The sequence below is a fragment of the Hyperolius riggenbachi genome, chromosome 7 (genome assembly GCF_040937935.1).
Source record: "Hyperolius riggenbachi isolate aHypRig1 chromosome 7, aHypRig1.pri, whole genome shotgun sequence".
NCBI lineage: Eukaryota > Metazoa > Chordata > Amphibia > Anura > Hyperoliidae > Hyperolius > Hyperolius riggenbachi.
The window spans coordinates 31,777,053-31,784,338 of NC_090652.1; the positions used below are offsets into that span (position 1 = coordinate 31,777,053).

The 7,286-nt window shown below is 44.7% G+C and overlaps 2 non-coding genes across 2 annotated transcripts; both read right to left on the reverse strand.

The window, feature by feature from the left end:
- Nucleotides 1-6,377: 6,377 nt before the first annotated feature.
- On the reverse strand, nucleotides 6,378-6,449 carry TRNAC-GCA (transfer RNA cysteine (anticodon GCA)). Its single transcript has one exon. It is a non-coding gene; the product is annotated as a tRNA-Cys (tRNA).
- A 723-nt stretch (nucleotides 6,450-7,172) lies between these two features.
- Nucleotides 7,173-7,244, reverse strand: TRNAC-GCA (transfer RNA cysteine (anticodon GCA)). The gene has a single exon. It is a non-coding gene; the product is annotated as a tRNA-Cys (tRNA).
- Nucleotides 7,245-7,286: the final 42 nt, after the last annotated feature.

Below are 7,286 nucleotides of genomic sequence, written 5' to 3' on the forward strand. Positions count from 1 at the left end.
AATCATGCCTAGCAGGGGTTGGTTTCGATCCATCAACTTGTGGGTTATGGGCTCAGCACACTTCCACTGCGCCACTGTGCAGTCGGCTTACATTTGTATACAATCTTCAAGTTTAACCTTTTGGCGACCACGGACGTTGAATCAATGTCCAGCAGGTGGCGATACAATTCTGACTGGACGTTGAATCAACGTCCGCGCTAAAGAACCGACCTGACACGATCGTGGGCACCCAAGAGGGGAGATTAAGCTGTCATATGACAGCTGGCATCTCCCCTCAGTGATCACTACGATCGCCGTCGGATCGTAGTGATCACTTTGACAGCGGCAGCAGGGGGAAAAGAAGAGGATCCACTCACCTCCCTGCTGTTCCAGCGATGATCGGTGCCCCCACTGTTCTGGCCGGCATCTCTGCTCCGTCTGACGCCAGCGCCAGGTCCCGGCTTGATGACGTCATCAAGCCGCGACCCGACCTGAGCGTCATTTGGAGCGGAGATGCCGGCTGGAGAAGAAGGGGGCTACTGTGGCTCATTGCTGGGGCCTGGAAGGTGAGTGATGGCTGCTGGCGTAAGGGGGGACACTTGCCACCATGGGGGGGGGCAGTGCCCAGCCAGCCACAGACGAGATCCGGCCGCCTGACCCCCCCAAACGCACGAACCATCCCGCCGTAAAATGCCTGGTGTCCTTAAGGGGGGTTAGACAGCCGTCCTGAAGTGGTTAAGAAGGGTACATTAGTTTAAATAGTTACACTACAATCTATGTTACAGCAAGGCCCTAATGACACTTGCTCTTAAGGGGCTATGGCCGCCATAGCCCCTTAAGAGAAAGTGTCATTAGGACCTTGCTGTAACATAGATTGTAGTGTAACTATTTAAACTAATGTACCCTTCTTAACCACTTCAGGACGGCTGTCTAACCCCCCTTAAGGACACCAGGCATTTTACGGCGGGGCATCCGTTCGGCCCATCTCTAATTGTGATAAAGTTCATTATTTTCTGTAATGTACTGATAAACATTAGAATAATAAATAAATAACAGATTGCGCTACTCTGGAAAAAGAATACTAGATAAATATTTATTGGCACAGAGTTAAAACTCAGCCCAATGCTGATAACTATTTAATATTACCTCTGCTAGTAAAACTGATGGTTAAAAAGTGGATCAGTGATTTGTGTAATGTGGCTAATTAACCACTCACAATATATGTACATATATTGAAAATAAAATAATGTAAAAATTCAATGGAGTTGGTGCACTTGTTGAAATTGCATACTGGTTCCGAAGGCTGGCCGATAGACAGGACCAATTCCTATAGATGCCCAAACTCACATAAACAGATCACGCTTATAAAATTGGATGTACTGGATCCGTCAATAGGGTGATGATGCGCATTAAGTCCCTCAATGGATGTAAATGCGGTTCCTGTTGGATAGAGGCAGATGCAGCACAATAAGATGAATAGATAGATAGGAGCGATCTCACCCGTCTGGTGCTTGTGAACGGTGCTGAGGTACTCTTCGCGGGAGCCGCTCGATCTCACCCGGCCGGCAGCAAGGTGAGAGAGACTGGACGGCATGAACACGTTGGGCAAGCGTGCCCGGCTCCCCTGATAGGCTGTGGGTGTCCGAATGATGGTGGACTAGCGCTGGTTAGGCTTCCGTGTGTAGACTTGTAGACTTGCTGGTTGCTGCCAATCCAAATCCTTATATGCTTTTGAATAAAAATGGCAGTGCAGTAATAGGCTTTAAAAAGCCACCTCAGATTCCCCCAGCAGCCTTGCTTTGAGAAAGGGGGGCGTTCCTCCCGAAACGTTAGCGTCGGCTGCCCTTGTGACGTCACATCCAGAGGGGAAGGAGGTGGGCCGGAGCTCCGTGGCAGCAAGCAGCAAGTCTACACACGGAAGCCTAACCAGCGCTAGTCCACCATCATTCGGACACCCACAGCCTATCAGGGGAGCCGGGCACGCTTGCCCGACGTGTTCATGCCGTCCAGTCTCTCTCACCTTGCTGCCGGCCGGGGCGGGTGAGATCGAGCGGCTCCCGCGAAAAGGACCTCAGCACCGTTCACAAGCACCAGACGGGTGAGATCGCTCCTATCTATCTATTCATTTTATTGTGCTGCATCTGCCTCTATCCAACAGGAACCGCATTTACATCCATTGAGGGACTTAATGCGCATCATCACCCTATTGACGGATCCAGTACAACCAATTTTATAAGCGTGATCTGTTTATGTGAGTTTGGGCATCTATAGGAATTGGTCCTGTCTATCGGCCAGCCTTCGGAACCAGCATGCAATTTCAACAAGTGCACCAACTCCATTGAATTTTTACATTGTTTTATTTTCAATATATGTACATATATTGTGAGTGGTTAATTAGCCACATTACACAAATCACTGATCCACTTTTTAACCATCAGTTTTACTAGCAGAGGTAATATTAAATAGTTATCAGCATTGGGCTGAGTTTTAAATCTGTGCCAATAAATATTTATCTAGTATTCTTTTTCCAGAGTAGCGCAATCTGTTATTTATTTATTATTCTTATCAAGGTTTGGGATCCCTTTACAGATTTTGCTGCTACAGGCATAGGCGCAGCGCTGACCCCTTTTTACTGATAAACATTAGACTTTCATATATTTTAGATTCATTACACACAACTGAAGTAGTTCAAGCCTTTTATTGTTTTAATATTGATGATTTTGGCATACAGCTCATGAAAACCCAAAATTCCTATCTCAAAAAATTAGCATATCATGAAAAGGTTCTCTAAACGAGCTATTAATCTAATCATCTGAATCAACTAATTAACTCTAAACACCTGCAAAAGATTCCCGAGGCTTTTAAAAACTCCCTGTAACGATTGGTGTCAGCAAGCACCGCTTTTCTGATTATTGGTGATCTGCAGTATCACCAATAATACAGATGCTATGCCTGATTATTGGTGATCTGCAGAATCACCAATAATGCAAGTATAGCGTGACACGATACAATCGTACGCAAGAGGGTGCTGGGTACAATAGAGTATCTCTATAGGGCACAGAGATACAACCTCCAACAAGCTGGAACAGCAGACAACAATAATAATATAAAGTGTAAATTCAAGTCTGTGGAAATATCCACCACACCGTAATTCCTCAGAGGTGTGGCTACCTCTGAATGGGAACCCTGTGTGTGAGATCCTCCAAAGGACGGAGTGGAGGAGTCTCGGCCTCTAGCAGCAAGGGTTTGCTAGTGGCGGTCGTCTCAAAGAGGCAAGCCTCTGATAGAACCCTACAGTGGGAGACGTTCCACTGAAGGGAGAAAGGTCAGACAAAATGAGGTTCGGCAACAGATCAGGCGCCAGCAGTACAGAAACGTGAGACAAGAGAATAATCGGAAACCAAGCCAATAGTCGATAACGGTACGGGCTGGCGAAGTACAAAATCAGGAAGCAGAAGAGTAGTCAAGAAAGGCACAGAATCATACATGATAAATCAAACAGTATAATATGTGTATATATTGGCGATAAACCAATATATAACACAATATCAGAGACAAGGCTGACTAGGTCTGAGTGCTGACACAGGGTATCGCAAACACAGACGAAGTGTGACTGAAAAGCACTTCCTTATATACTGCCTGGGAGAGAAGTCTCCACCCCAGGCAGCAACCAATCAGAGGAGCAGGCTAAAATGTCAGCTGACCTCTAGGTCAGCTGACACGCTTTCTAAGAGTATAAAGGCGTGTCTGTCGTGCGCGCCCGCCCCCTAGAGGCAAGATGGCAGAGTCCTGGTGAGCAGCATGCTGGTGAGTTTGGAGCAGAGTGCTCGGACGGGTTTGCGCAGTGGATGCGGACGAATTTCCACATCCCGCGTTGAAAAGTCCACTTGCCGGATTGGATGCGACCATATTTCTGCAATCCATCTGGCGTTGCGGATTTTTCGTTACACTCCCAGCCTGGTTCATTACTCAAAACCGCAATCATGGGTAAGACTGCCGACCTGACTGCTGTCCAGAAGGCCATCATTGACACCCTCAAGCAAGAGGGTAAGACACAGAAAGAAATTTCTGAATAAATAGGCTGTTCCCAGAGTGCTGTATCAAGGCACCTCAGTGGGAAGTCTGCGGGAAGGAAAAACTGTGGCAGAAAACGCTGCACAACGAGAAGAGGTGACCGGACCCTGAGGAAGATTGTGGAGAAGGACCGATTCCATCCAGACCATGAGGGACCTGCGGAATCAGTGGACTGAGTCTGGAGTAGAAACTTCCTTAGCCACCGTGTGCAGGAAATGGGCTACAGGTGCCGCATTCCCCAGGTCAAGCCACTTTTGAACCAGAAACAGCGGCAGAAGCGCCTGACCTGGGCTACAGAGAAGCAGCACTGGACTGTTGCTCAGTGGTCCAATGTACTTTTTTCGGATGAAAGCAACTTTTGCATGTCATTTGGAAATCAAGGTGCCAGAATCTGGAGGAAGACTGGGGAGAGGGAAATGCCAAAATGCCTGAATTCCAGTGTCAAGTACCCACAGTCAGTGATGGTCTGGGGTGCCATGTCAGCTGCTGGTGTTGGTCCACTGTGTTTTATCAAGGGCAGGGTCAATGCAGCTAGCTATCAGGAGATTTTGGTGCATTTCATGCTTCCATCTGTTGAAAAGCTTTATGGAGATGAAGATTTCATTTTTCAGCGCGACCTGGCACCTGCTCACAGTGCCAAAACCACTGGTAAATGGTTTACTGACCATGGTATTACTGTGCTCAATTGGCCTGCCAACTCTCCTGACCTGAACCCCATAGAGAATCTGTGGGATATTGTGAAAAGAAAGTTGAGAGATGCAAGACCCAATGCTCTGGATGAGCTTAAGGCCGCTATTGAAGCATCCTAGGCCTCCATAACACCTGAGCAGTGCCACAGGCTGATTGCCTCCATGCCATGCCGCATTGAAGAAGTCATTTCTGCAAAAGGATTCCCGACCAAGTATTGAGTGCATAACTGAACATAATTATTTGAAGGTTGACTTTTTTTGTTTTAAAAACACTTTTCTTTTATTGGTCGGATGAAATATGCTAATTTTTTGAGATAGGAATTATGGATTTTCATGAGCTGTATGCCAAAATCATCAATATTAAAACAACAAAAGGCTTGAACTACTTCAGTTGTGTGTAATGAATTTAAAATATATGAATGTCTAATGTTTATCAGTACATTACAGAAAATAATGAACTTTATCACAATATGCTAATTTTTTTTACAATTCAGCGCTCAAGGATGCACCTGAATTGTAAGCCATCAGAGGCCTCTGATGGCTTACAATTCAGGTGCATCCTTGAGCGCTGATCATCTGTGTATTTGTTTTATGAAATGTGTATACCATTTATGAATAGCAGCACAAGGAATTATGTTTTTATTGCTAGGTTAGTGGAAGGTCTTCCCCGAGGGGAAGTCCATTAGGTCATAATTTGTGCACTAATTATCACTGAAGCTAACACCCCCTTTGCCTGTAGTGTATGCAGGGTGTGTAATATAGTCCAGTTTCTGGAGCTCTGCTCACCATTGCAGATAAATCATTCAGGTATGGGGTTTGTTTGAAAGCGCTGCCATGTCTCCCACTGTGCAAATTTGAATGTAGTTATACTAGTGGATAGCTGCATTCACTGTTTTTAAATTCAGTTTCACATTTTTAGATTAGAATTTCGCACATAATTTGCATCTGTTTTGCATTCAAGGCATGTATTCAGCACTAGGGGGCTCTGCATTGCCTCTGATGGCTTACAATTCAGTGGCATCCTTGACCGCTGATCATCTGTCTTTGTGTTTGTTTTAATGAATCCAGGTTGCATGCAAATTGAATTAATATTGTAGGCAGTTTGGAAATGGGTTAATCGTCAGGAAATGTATTTGAATGTCCCACTTACATGGCGCTCACAATTTGCATAATAATCTGCATGAAAGCTAGAATGATGAGCATGTTACGGACCATGGCCGCAAGAGACTCTTCCGTTAGACCCAGAAACTTCTCATTCTGCAGTTGCCATTTCTGCCACTGCATTAGACCCCAGCACATGTGTATTTGGCAGCAGATGTAGAAGCCCAAAGTTCTTCTGCTTTGCTAATTTGAGTGGAGGACTTACATTGTAGACATTTTGTAGCTTTTGCTGTTCTTTTGCAGGATCCTTTAAAATACGTATGGAAAGAAAAAACAAATTTACTTTGGATATGTAAAGAAAAGAACACTTCAGAAATGTGGTTGCTTGGAGGTAGCATGTGAACTTTCACCAAGTTACTACGATTCTGCAGCATAACGGGATATTTTGATTAACGTAGTTCTCTTAATTACTGCCTTGAGAGTATTGGTTTATGTAAAGAGTTTAGAGAAAGAGCAAAGAACTAGATCATGTCAAGGGGGCACTCGGATTTGAACCAAGGACCTCTCGATCTGCAGTCAAATGCTCTACCACTGAGCTATACCCCCACGCTCTGTTCAGGTTTTCTGACCATTTTAAATAGTTTCTCTCATGTAGTCCATGAAAGCATTTCAAGCGTTAACTTGGAGTTTGTTAAGGTTGGACAGAGTTAAATGATAACTCTTAGAGACTAGAGATGGTCAATGAGACAGTAATAAATCCAGGTTGCATGCAAATTGAATTAATATTGTAGGCAGCTTGGAAATGCGTTAATCGTCAGGAAGTGTATTTGAATGTCCCACTTCCATGACGCTCACAATTTGCATAATAATCTGCATGAAAGCTAGAATGATGAGCATGTTACGGACCATGGCCGCAAGAGACACTTTCGTCAGACCCAGAAACTTCTCATTCTGCAGTTGCCATTTCTGCCACTGCATTAGACGCCAGCACATGTGTATTTGGCAGCAGATGTAGAAGCCCAAAGTTCTTCTGCTTTGCTAATTTGAGTGGAGGACTTACATTGTAGACATTTTGTAGCTTTTGCTGCTCTTTTGCAGGATCCTTTAAAATACGTATGGAAAGAAAAACCAAATTTACTTTGGATATGTAAAGAAAAGAACACTTCAGATATGTGGTTGCTTGGAGGGAGCATGTGAACTTTCACCAAGTTACTACGGTTCTGCAGCATAACGGGATATTTTGATTATTGTAGTTCCCTTTATTACTGCCTTGAGAGTATTGGTTTATGTAAAGAGATTAGAGAAAGAGCAAAGAGCTAGATCATGTCAAGGGGGCACTCGGATTTGAACCAAGGACCTCTTGATCTGCAGTCGAATGCTCTACCACTGAGCTATACCCCCACGCTCTGTTCAGTTTTTCTGACCTTTTTAAATAGTTTCTCT